Here is a 13198-nt window from a genome sequence, read left to right as displayed (position 1 = left end):
AAAGGTAAGTGGAGGACAGGCCTCTGGAGAAGGTATTCATAGGCACAGGCAACCTTTTTCAGATTGTGTAATTACTTTAAAATATTCTGTTTAAACATTTTTAATTAAAATTTGTTTCCTTAGTACCAAAAGTACCCTGGTAATTGTAGATTGCCTGGGTGGGGACGAGGAGAAGTTGCCAGTTTAAACCAAACCACATGGAGTGAGAATGAGGGAAAGGTGGCTTCAGGAAGAAAAGAGGTTTTCTGTTACCAGAAGAAGGAGTGCTGGCCAGGCAGGAACAGCAGATGTCCCTGGCAGAGGAAATGGTGCTGGCCAGAGGAAGCATATGCCGTACAGAGGAATATCAAGCACAAAGGCCATGGGCAGAAAAGAGCGTCGCATATGAAGAACTGAAAGAAGGCCAGGCTGCGGAGCCAAGTGAGGAAGAGTGGGTGGAGCTATAGGAATGAAGGAACGGGATTGCAAAGATAAGATGGGGCCAGATCATGCAGGGCCTTATGGCTAAAGGAGGGTGCCTGGATTTTTATCCTATGAAAATGGAAGGTCATTGAAGAGGTTTAAGCAGTTTAGCCTTTTAAAAAGATCACTCTGGATGCCCTGTGGAGAATGGATTGAAGAGGGCAAGAAAGGAAGCAGAGGGATTAATCAGGGAGCTTTTGTAGGTGAGAGATGAAGGTTTCTCGGACAGGGATGGTGGCAGCTGTGATACAGACAAGTGGAAAGATAAATGAGCCACATTTTGTGTAGATCAACAGAACCTGATGATTGATGGGGTGTGAGGAAAGGAAGAATGACGTAGATTTCTGCCTCGATTAATGGGGATTCATGGAGTTGCCATTTATTGAGATGTAGCACTCTTGTTGGATATTGCTTTGTGTTACTCACATCCTTCCACCTAGACGGTAAGCTTCTTAGATCAAAGATAAGGCACCATTTCGTCTTTCTTCACTGTTGATTCTAGCACAGTGCTGAGGCATTAGAACAGCCACTGCGTTGTATATATATCGGGTGGGTAGTTGATCCAAACGCCACTTGCAGGGTGGCTCTTGAGAGACGGCTTAAAGGAATAAAAACAAGTGGCATTTGTTAGGATATTTATTGTTGTTGGTTTTTAGATTTCTTTAAGATGATGCAAGTTATGTAAGAAGAAGTTACTATGAGCATAGAAAATGTAATCAGACCTCACAGCTAAGGAGATTTGCCCAAGATAATTTATTGATAGAGCTGGGACATTCTCTAATCCCTAGTATTCTCATTAAATCATCTAACCTGTACTTATTATTTTGGGTACTTTTTGTTTCCTGACTAAAATCTGTGTTTCTTTTTTCTTTGCTCTTCTACATGTTAAAAATAAAACAAAATACCAAATTTCTTCACCTTTGATGCTTTGAGCTTCTCAGTTCCTTCTGGTCTCTTTTTTTTTTCCTCCTTTCCAAAACTGATTCCGAAGGACCCGTGAAAAGAGAGTGAAAGCAGAAGAAATCTGTCCAGTCACTCAGCAACACCGACCTGAGGTAATAGGGCCAATGAAACCGCTTCAAAAATTGTTCTAGAACAAAAAATGGCTTCTAGAACATTGTGCAGTATCTAGCTCCAGTGCCCAGGAGGTGCTCACTGATTACTGAGGCTCAGCCCCGCTACCTTGTGTTTTTACATCCATAGCCTTTGTCATCTCTGGCATGCTCTTTATTTCTTCCTAAGAGAATTTTAAAACCGGAGGAATTGAATACAGGCTGTCTGAAAAAGAATGCTTACAGAACCCAAGTTATCTTTACCTGGAGTCCTGACCATGCAGACTGCTGTTTATTAGAACACAGACAGTCACATGGTGGGCTTGGCCCTGGCTCACAGTCAGCTTTGAAGCCTCCATGGCAAATGGCAAGCTCCATTCCAACAAGTGCTCACATTCCCGGGCAAACACATGCTTTTTATTCTATGTCATTTTTCCATTGCTGTAGACTTGTGAAACAATGATTAAGAGAATTTCAGAAACCAAAGTTATTTTCCCTGCTCTTATTTGCATATTTCTGTTCCTTAGAAGTTTCTAAGGTAAAAAAGTCCTCAAAGTTTGGGGACTGTCTTCCACACCTTCAACACTTTTTAAACATGTGATAGTGTCATTAATGTTCTTGTGAATAATGGCTTAAGTAGAGTGATTGGAAATAGAGCTCTGGAGGAGCTTGGCATGGGGGTTGGGGGAGCATTGTTGAGTTGGGTAATTAGGCAGCTACAACCGTGTAGAACAGAAGTGATGATTAGACTAATTAGGAAAGCCATTTCATAAGTGCTGTGGTAGACCCAAGGGCAATGGCCTAGAAATGCCGCCTTCCCTGATTTATTTGATTGATGAAAAGCAGGTTTTCCACTTGCGGGCTTATTTATTTTTTAAATTAGAGATTCGTTTGCCTCTTTTTCATCTGTTACAGTTTCATTTCCAAGATAACAGAGAGGCAAAAGTGTCTTATTCGCAGTTTGGACACAGGGCTTTCATGCTTTTGCTTTCATTCCCTTTACTACATGATTCTAGGGGAGCAGATTTATCAGGGCACTTTTAGTCAAATCTTTGCAAAGGACTCGCATGTTTTATTTGGTCAGAATTCAATCCAAGCAGCTTTTCTAGTGACAGGCTGCTTTCTGGTCGCCTTTATACACCTAACTTTTTCATGTATATATATACACACACACATATATATATATTTTAACGTTCATTGGTGCTTACTGTGTTCCAAGCACTATTAAATACAAGGGATTCAAAGCTATCTAGCTGTGAAGGGCTTTGTTTTGTTCAGTGTTATTGCCCCAGTTGCTAGCATGGTGCTTGGCTTATGGTAGGTGCTATGTAAATATTTGTTGAAAGAATGAGCAAATTAAAGGCTAGGCCCTTGTTTTGTATTTTGTGTGTACACTCAGATTTAGCTTATGTAATTGCAGCTCATTTTGCAAAACGGATTTATTATTTTTTCTTTTTCTTTTTTTTTTGAAACAGGGTCTTGCTCTGTTGCCCAGGCTGGAGTGCAGTGGCACAATCATGGCTCACTGCTGCCTCAACCCCTTGGGCTCAGGTGATTCTCTCACCTCAGCCTCCCACGTAGCTAGGACTATAGGCACATGCCACCGCACCTGCCTAGTTTTTAAAAATTATCTGTAGAGTTGGGGTTTCACTGTGTTGCCCAGGGTGGTCTTGAACTCCCGGCTTCCAGTGATCCTCTGCTTTGCCCTTTCAAAGTGCTGGGATTACAGGCAGAGATTTTTGGGAGGCTGAGGTGGGTGGATCACGAGGTCAGGAGATCGAGACCATCCTGGCTAACACGGTGACACCCCGTCTCTATTAAAAACACAAAAAATTAGCCGGGCGAGGTGGCGGGCGCCTGTAGTCCCAGCTACTCAGGAGGCTGAGGCAGGAGAATGGCGTGAACCCGGGAGACGGAGCTTGCAGTGAGCTGAGATCCGGCCACTGCGCTCCAGCCTGGGCAAAAGTGCGAGATTCCGTCTCAAAAAAAAAAAAAAGGAAAAGAAAAAAAATTTCTGTAAAATAAATCTCATTTATTTCCTGGTAGTTTTAAAATTTAAGCTAAACCTCAAACAATTTTCTTCTAAAACATAATAAATAATACCAAGAGTGTTGTATATCTTTAAAAAATAAAAGTGTGGAGTGAAAATGTTTTGCCAAATTATCAGGTATAGTTTGCAAAGCACTATTATGCATAGTATGTTGTTCGCCTCCCTGTGACAATACCATTAACCTATTTGTGCTGGAGGTTGCAAATTATTTTGTAAAAAAAATCAGACCTTGGCGATGACCTTGAGCAGTAGGATATACATAACTTCCACAAGCTTAGCATTCCGATAATGGAACACTAGGCATAAATGGGTTAAAGTAGGCCCACAGTGTGTGAGGTCTGGAAAAGTGAGTTGATTTTCCTCAAGTCCTCATGGATTAGCCATGGGAACAAGTTCCTCATCTGCCTACTGCTGCCTTTGTTCTACCTCATCTTGGTCTTCCCTTAATGGAGGACTCTCTTTTGTACCCAGGTTTGCAAATGGCTACATTAGCCCATTGGGTTTAAAGAATCCTTTAAGGGCATTTAGCGATAAGTGAAGTGTCTAACTCTTCAAAAATAGCCGTAGTAATATATGTGCTAACCGGATAAAGAAGTACAGCACCATTAAAAAAATGCTTGTGAGATTTTTTTTTCAAACATTGAACTTTTTTTTTTTTTTTTTTTTCTGAGACCATTTTATTTCCAGAAAGGGCTTATGGACTTCATGAGAAAGTGTAGTGAAGCAGAAAAAGCCAGAGTGACCTTATTGAATTCTCTGATCCTTGAGTGTATTTTTCTGATACGAAATGGGGTAATAATACCAACCTTGCAAGTGTGTTCTGGGAATTAAATTGGAAACAGTGCAACTCATATGAGGTACCCAGTATTTGATAGTAAAGACAAAATAAAAGCACAAGCAAAAACAAGTAAAAAAACTTAACACCAAAGGGTGAAAACAATCTATGTGCCTTTGAAAACTTGATAACTGAAATTCTAATTACAGTCATTTATATCTATTCATTAGTGCAGTTTCTCCAGGGACCTCTACTGTTAACCCAATTTCAGTTATTCTCTGTATGTGAAAGCATCAAAATTATTTTCTTTTTAAGATAAAAGTCCTAAATTCATTTTGAACCTGCACAATTAATCTAAATTAATGGGGTTTTGTTACATTGTTATCCAGTGTGTATTTTAAGGTTCTATTGCTATGCTACCCTACATTTTGTGACCTAGGAATTTTAGATACAACTGTAATCTTGGTCTTTAAATAGAACTTTGAGTAACAAAGTTAAGTAGAATATTTACAGCAAACTTTGATAATAAAATGTAATTATAATATAATACTATTAATTTAGAGTTAGAAAGTATCCATTAAAAAAAGTATCCATCAATGTCCAAACTAAATAGGAAATATTTAATTGGCTTCTAGGAAAATGAAATACATCATTCTAATATTTTAATATTTAGAAAGAAAAGATCTCATTACAACTTAAAAAATGATTTTTTTCTGATAAGTACCATTGACTTCATTTAAATGTCTGCTTTTAGTAGTCAAATCCCAGAAGAAAATGCTATTTTTAGGAGTATGTTTAACTGAAAAAGCTCATATTTCTATTCAAGTTTAGGCAATTCCTCTTGACAAGACAAGTAAACTAATGTTTCATGATTAAGTCCCCAACTATCTCAGACTTAAGCAAAGACCCCAAATCATAGTTTGCAGCTTTCATTCAAAATATGTTTTATATAATCTATTAACTAGGGAATTCCTGATGCCTTCCTGTTAGGATAAATAAGCAAGAAACACCATAGGACAGTGATTGTATTCTTAAGTATTAGGGAGTTTAGAGCCCCAGATATTCTATATGCAGACCTCTGTGCTTATGTTTGTTCATTTTAATGAGACTCCAAAGGCTCACAATTTTATAGGGGCTATTGTGTTTCAGTTCCAGAACTAGGTAAAGACAGGGCAGCCCTCTGTTCTATCAAAGCGATCTTCTCACTCATAGGTGGGAATTGAACAATGAGAACACTTGGACACAGGAAGGGGAACATCACACACCGGGGCCTGTCGTGGGTTGGGGGAAGAGGGGAGGGATAGCATTAGGAGATATACCTAATGAGATATACCTCATTAGGAGATGTAAATGATGAATTAATGGGTGCATCTCACCAACATGGCACATGTATACCTATGTGACAAACCTGCATATTGTGCACATGTACCCTAGAACTTAAAGTATAATAATAAAATTAAAAAATAAGCGAAGGATGACCAGACATGGTGACTCATGCCCGTAATCCCAGTATTTTGGGAGGTTAAGGCGGGCAGATCATTTGAGGTCAGGAGTTTGAGACCAGCCTGGCCAACATGGTGAAACCCTATCTCTACTAAAAATATAAACATTAGCCAGGCGTGGTGGGGGGCACCTGCAATCCCAGCTACTCTGGAGACTGAGACACGAGAATCACTTGAACCTGGAGGGCAGAGGTTGCAGTGAGCCAAGATGGCACTACCATACTCCAGCCTGGGCAGCAGAGTGAGACTCTGTCTCAAAAAAAGAAAGAAGAAGAAGAAAAAAAAAAAAAAGCAAAGGGTGATGGGTCGGGGTTAGGACCATTTCCTGGTGACATTGAGCTGATTAAATTGATGGATCTATGAGGGCAAACGTATTGGCTGCCTTCACGGCCTCCAAGGTCTTTGCCTTGTGCACTGGGGCTTGGCAGTACTACCCCACAGTCAGGTTGACAGGAGTGTGATCTTTTTTGTCTGTCTTATGAGATCATAATGAGTATTTAATTTTATTATTTGGATAATATTTTCAAATAATGTGAAAAATTAAAAAACCTCAACACTTCTTATAGCTACAATTAAGGAATTAAAATAAAATTTGGTAAGACTACAAAATTCACAAAATTATATTATGGCCTCATTTTAAAAACTGAAAGTTTGTTTTTTCCAATGCTCAAATGGTTTCTTTGATAACATTTTTTGAGAGCATTCTTTAAAAAATGTGTTACGACCACTTTTTTTGATATTTTTAATGCATGCACTTAATCCTGTTTAACTTTTTAAAATAATTCTAGTTGATTGTTTTCAAATATTTTAATGCAGTGATGTCTTCATGGGCTATAAATTTGTACCATAATGTAAAGACATTATGTGAGGATCATTTTAATGCACGAATACCTGGGCTTTAAGTAAGGATCTGTTGAGAGTTGTGTAGTTCAGTTATGTGTTTTAACAACTAGAGAGTCAGCTCTATTGTAAACATATAGGCATAGCTTGTTTTATTGTGCTTTGCAGATATTATAATTATTATTATTTTAATTGAAGGTTTGTGGCACCTCTGTGTTGATCAAGTCTTTCAGCATCATTTTTCCACTGTGCTCACTTTATGACTGTCTGTCACCTTTTTGTAATTCTTGCAATATTTTACATTTTCTTATTATTATTATATCTATTATTATGATCTGTGATCAGTGATTTTTTTTTTTTTTTTTTAATAATAAGATAGTGTCTTGTTCTGTCGCCCAGGCTGGAGTATGGTAGCACAATCATATTTCACTGCAACCTTGAACTCTTGGGCTCACATGAACCTCCTGTCTCAGCCTCCTGGGTAGTGACAGCATCTGGCTGTGTTGCTCTGGCTGGTCTCCAACTCCTGGACTCAAGCAGTCCTCTTGCCTCAGCCTCCCAAAATGGTAGGATTACAGGCATGAGCCACTGAACCTGGCCAGTCAGTGATTTTTGATGTCACTCTTGTAATTGGTTTGGGACCTCAAGAACTGTGTCCATGTAAGATGGAGAACTTAATAAACATCGTATGTTTTGACTGCTCCATGACTGGTCCTTCCCCTGTCCCGCTATTCCCTGAGACACAACAATGTGAAATTAATCCAATTCATAACTCTATAATGGCCTCTAAGTGTTCAAGTGGAAGGAACAGTTGCATGTTTTTCACTTGAAATCAAAGAAATGATTAAGCTTAGTGAGAAGGGCATGTTGAAGCCAGGCGAAAAGCTAGGTCTCTTGCACCAACAGTTAGCCAAGTTGTGAATGTAAAGGAAAAGTTCTTGAAGGAAATTCAAAGTGCTACTTCAGTGAATATGTGAATGACAAGAAAGCAGAAGCCTTATTGCTGATATGGAGCAAACTTGAGCCATCTGAATGGAAGAACAAATCGCTACAACATTCACTTTAAACAAAACCTAATCCAGAGCAAGCCTCCAATTCTGTGAAGGCCGAGAGAGGTACAGGTAAGAAAGCTGCAGAAGAAAAGTTGGAAGCTAGCAGATATCGGTTCATAAGGTTTACAAGGTTTAAGGAAGGAGGCCATCTTTATAACATAAAGGTGAAGCAGCATTTGCTAATGTAGAAGCTGCATCAAGTTATTCAGAAGATCTAGCTAAGACCATTGATGAATGAGAGTTTCAGTGTAGACAGAACAGCCTTCTATTGGGAGAAGATGCCGTCTAGAACTTACATAGCTACAGAGAAGTCAATGCCTGGCTTCAAAGCTTCAACAGACAGGTTGACTCTTGTTAGGGGCTAATGCAGCTGGTGACTTGAAGTTGAAGCCATTGCTCATTTACCATTCTAGAAATCCTAGGGCCCTTCAGAATTATGCTAGCTCTACTCTACTTGTGCTCTATAAATGTAACTACCAAGCCTGGATGACAGTACGTCTATTAGCAGCATGGTTTACTGAATATTTTAAGCCAACTTGAGGCCTACTGCTTAGAAGAATATTTCAAAATATCCCTGCTTTTCAACAATGCACCTAGTCAGCCAAGAGAGCTGATGGTAATCTACAAGGAGATGGATGTTGTTTTCATGCCTGTTAACACAGCATCCATTCTGCAGCCAGTGGGTCAAGGAGTCATTTTGACTTTTAAGTCTTACTATTTAAGAAATATATTTCATAAGTCTGTAGCTGCTATAGATAGTAATTTCTCCAATGGATGTGGGCGAAGTCAATTGAAAGCCTTCTGAAAAGAATTCACCATTCTAGATGCCATTAAGAACATTTGTAATTCATGGGAGGATGTCAAAATACTAACACGAATAGGAGTTTGGAAGAAGTTGATTCCAACCCTCATGGATGACTTTAGGGGTGAGTTCAAGACTGCAGTGGAGAAAGCAGCTACAGATTTGATAGAAATAGCAAGAGAACTAGAATTAGAAATGGAGCCTGATGATATGACTGAATTACTACAATTTCATGATGAAACATTAGTGGATGAGGAATAGCTTCTTATGAATGAACAAAGAAAGTGGTTTCTTGAGATGGGATTTACTCCCGGTGAAGATGCTGTGAACATTGTTCAGATGACAACAAAGGATTTAGAATATTCCGTAAACTTAGTTGATAAAGTAGTGGTAGGGTTTGAGAAGACTGACTTCAGATGTGAAAGAAGCTCTACTGTGGGTAAAATGCTGTCAAACAACATTGTATGCTACAGAGAAATCTTTTGTCTTAAGAGACCGTTGATGTGACAAACTTCATTTGTGTGTTATTTTTTAAATTGCCACAGCCACCCCAGGCTTCAGCAGCTACTACCCTGAACAGTCAGCAGCCATCGGTATTGAGGCAAGTCCCTTCATCAGCACAGGGATTACAACTTACTGAAGCCTCAGATGATTGTCAGTATTTTTTTTTAGCAATAAAGTATTTTTTAAATCAAGATGTGTACATTGACGTTGTTTTCTTTTTAGACATAATGCTCTTCCACAGTTAATAGACTGCAGTATAGTGTCAACAACTTTTATATTCACTGTGAATCACTGGAGTGATTCACTTTGTTGTGATGTTTGCTTTATTGTGATATTCGCTTTATTGTTGTGCTCTGGAATTGAACCCACACAGTCTCCAGAGTATGCCTGTATATACAGAATCTTAACAGGAAGTATTCTGAATACTTTCCAAGTGCTAGCTTACTTATTCCTCAGGTTGTTATAACCTGATGAGTTTGTTTTATGGTTATCTCTATCTTCCAAAGACACAGGGACGTTAAGTACCTTGTCCAAGGTCACCCACTAGTAAGTGATAGAATCTAGACTTCAGTTCATTCGGTGTGGCACTGGAGCCTGCACTGTTTAAATCACCATAGGAGTCTTTCTGCTTCAATAAAGTAGACCTTTTTTTGGGGGGGGGCGGGGGGTGACCTGTGGCTTTCCTTGCTTCTTTCCTGATTTCTATATGTCTTGAAACCACTATATTTCATTCATCTCTTCATTCAACAAATATTTATTGAGTATCCATTATGTGGTGCTGAGGGCTAGCAGTATCCAGGTGGACCCTGATGTGTTACAGCCTCTGTGCTCAACACTCACTGACTGTTGTAGCTTAATGTCTGGGAGGGAAGACAGGCATAACAAAGGGAAACTCACTGGGGAGGGGGCAGGGACAGGGGAGCCAGGGTGCAAAGAACTCTCTGAAACTAGGACCTGAGAGGTGTAAAAGATTTAGCCAGGTTGGGAAGGGGGTGTGAGGAGAAGAGGGTGGTATTCCAGTTAGAGGGAGTAGCTAAGTGCAAAGACCAGAGATCAGAAGCTGTGAAAAGAGTTCAGAGAACTGAAAGAGCTTCCCTGTGGCGGAAGCACTCAGTGTTCTGAATTAGGAGTGGGGATGGTGAAGGGTGTAAATAGTATTAAAGTGTTCTAAGATCAGGCAGAAGGGTCAAGTAATGGATTAACTTTACACTTTGATCAGTTGGATATATTTATTGTAAATTTCTAGGATAATAAAAGCCTTAAAGCAGAGTGTATAGCATCTAAACTTGTGTGTGTGTGGAGGGAGAGAGGGAAAAATAAAGACAAGACTCAATCAAAAGGAGGCAAGAAAGGAGAGAAAGACAAAATAGATGAGGTGACTAGCACAAATAAGATGGTAGATGTAAACCCTAATGTATTTGTAATTATATTAGATGTGTATGTTCTAAATGTACCAATTAAAAGATAAAGATTGTCAGACTGATAAAACCCAACCAACCAATCAACTAACCCAGACTGATAAAACCCAACCAACCAATCAACTAACCCAACCAGCCATCCAACCAACTAACCCAACTAGGTGCTCCTTTCACCTGACAGGGAGGGAATACCTCCAGGAAATGAGAAATGACAAGAGGTGACCATAAGATAAGCTACCTCCATTTCTTTCCCTGTCTATCTACCCTGGAAGCCACCATATTCTCAGGAAAGCCACCAGGTTTCCCACTATAAGTGCAACGGAGGTGGTCCTGGGAGGTTAGCAGTGTCTGGGTTACTCAGGTCTGGCTTTCTCAGCAGCTTGTGAGGAACTTTTTGGCAGAGGTGGAGTCTCACTCACATCCCTCGTGCCTTCTATAGTGTTTGGCAGGCGGTAGCCCTTTACGTACCCTTCATCATGTGTGTACATTTGATTTCCATATGAGATTGTAAACTCTTTGCAGGACAGAGAAGCTGTTATACCTTTGAGTTTTCCTCATATCTACTACAACATAGATCAGTGTATAGTGAGTGATTCTTACTTAATTCTGTCAAGATGAAAGCTGATTTCTGTAGAAGGATACTGTTCTACCTTTCAGCGATTTGGAGGTCTATTTCCACAGCAGAGAAGACATGAAAACCACTTTCTGCAATAAGGACCTGATAACCTACTTTTGCGTAAGTAGATTTTACAGTAGGAGAGTATATTCTTTTATTTCTTCTTTTCTTTCTTTTAGTTGTAGCAAGAATTTCTATTAAACTCCACTCATTGGGTCAGAGACTCTTGTGGTGTTAGTGAATAATTTGTCCCTTGCGTAGCACCCTGTCTACACTTGTGAGTTCATTGGCCAGTCTGTGGCTTCAACTCCAAGCTCTAACAAGAAGAATATATTCTTTTTTAATTTTAAAGAGCATGATTTATTTAGCATAAAAATAAATGCTTCACTCATATAGAAGCTGTAATGAGATATTAGTAGTAAAATAATAAAAATATTTTCCTTGGAAGAACTACTGGGCAGACCATATCAAAACAGCAATTTCTGTTTTTGGAATGAAAGATGCTATTGATTCTATTAATCCAAATGCCAACAGTTCTCTGGTTGAGTAAGAATGTGCTGCCTAAGAGAAAACTCACTTGGCGTCATGTAAGAGCTGCTTATTATGAATAGAAAGAAAATACATAATCCAAAGTAAAAGCAAGTCATTCTGCTTTTAATTACAGTGTATAAACTTTAAAACATGGGCCCAGGGTCTAGTTGGATATATTTCTTTGCAATAGATATTTTGGAAGCACACAGTGAAAAATACAACAAAGATGGCTCTGTGCTGGCCGCCCCCCAGTGTCCTGGTGGTTTCACGTTTAGTGACTGTATTCAGTTATTGTGAAATCACAGGATTTTAAAGCAGGAAAAAGACCTCAGAAGTCTCTTCTTACCCATTTGTCCTCCACATGAGAAAATAAGCCCACAGTGGTGAAGGGATTTTACTGAGGTCGTATAGCGAACTCTGGAAGGAACGTAGGCATTTGGACTCCTGTCTGGCTTTCTTTGAGACTGAGCTTCTTTGCTGCTGCCTGGAAGCTCTTCTGTGGTTGTGGCCTCTTGCTGGCTTTAGTGTAGTGATAAGGGGATAGCCGTGAGGGCAGAGGGTAGGAGGAGGAAGGGAGAGAGGTTGAAAGAGAGAATGAGTCATTGTCATTGAGAGGGATTGAGAAAGAAGATGATAAAGAAAGAAGTATGTCTGCTTTGCTGCTTCTCAGAAGTGGTACCAATAAAGCAGTGCTCTGAGGCAGTGTCTGGTGCGTCAGTGAGCTGCGGAGCCTGGCAGTGGTTGGGGTGTGGGAACATTCTATACCTGCCACTGGCTCCTCCTCATTCCTGTGCTGTAAACCCCATTGTGAGGTTACTGTGTCTGTTCTTCTTGCCTCTAATCCAGTCCAACCATACACGTAGCTGTCTCAGGTTATGGAGAGATGTTAAGGAGAGAAGGGGCAAATTGAAATGTGCATATTTTAAACTTTGTTCATTTTTTGAATCTTAGCACAAGGATTTCCTGAGTATAACCTCACATTTCTCTTTCTATTTGCAAATCTGAACAAAATCCTGTTACCTTTGTTGCTTACTCAGAGCTGGACATTGTAAGAGAAGTCATAATGCAAACTGATTTTCTGAAAGTATTTTGAATGTTTTAGTTATTCTTTCCCAGTTCACTCAGAGTCCGTTATGGATTTGCTGCTGTCAAAAAAAGTGTTGAAACCCAGCGTGTGGATGTGCAGTGTTGCTTTTAGCCTTGCAGACAGTGCCCTCTGGACTTCAGCAAACTTCAGCTCTGACCCGAGTTACCTGCTTTGGCTCCTATTGCATTTACCTGGGGCCAGATTCTGGCTTTGAAATCTCTCCCTGAAGTCAGGTGGGAGCCTGGCCCAATAGAGAATGGCAGTCTTAGGCACCGATGATCAATTGCTGTTTTCCTTGCTAGCATCATGATATCGAACGTACGAGTTCTCAGTAAATCATGTATTGTTTACTTGTTTTTGCTCAAAAGTCCATCTCTGGTTACATCATTGGAAGCCTCTCAGTTTAACCTCTTCCTTTGTAGCTTCTATGGTTGGAAATAAATTGCGACAGTTAAAATCTTACTGCATGAGTAATATGTGTTGATTTTAGGAAAATCAGAAAATAGG

General features: G+C 39.7%; 1 protein-coding gene and 1 non-coding gene across 3 annotated transcripts in view; one reads left to right on the top strand and one right to left on the bottom strand.

The window, feature by feature from the left end:
* PSD3 (pleckstrin and Sec7 domain containing 3) overlaps nt 1–13198 on the top strand; it is a 704060-nt gene that overhangs the window by 242215 nt on the left and 448647 nt on the right. The window lies entirely within an intron of this gene.
* On the bottom strand, nt 11251–11404 carry LOC116268731. The gene has a single exon (XR_004175899.1). It is a non-coding gene; the product is annotated as a small nucleolar RNA SNORA62/SNORA6 family (small nucleolar RNA).

Source organism: Papio anubis, chromosome 8 (assembly GCF_008728515.1).
Source record: "Papio anubis isolate 15944 chromosome 8, Panubis1.0, whole genome shotgun sequence".
NCBI classification, from domain to species: Eukaryota; Metazoa; Chordata; class Mammalia; order Primates; family Cercopithecidae; genus Papio; species Papio anubis.
Note: the sequence above shows the minus strand (reverse complement) of the source record. Positions and strands in the feature narration are given on the sequence as shown.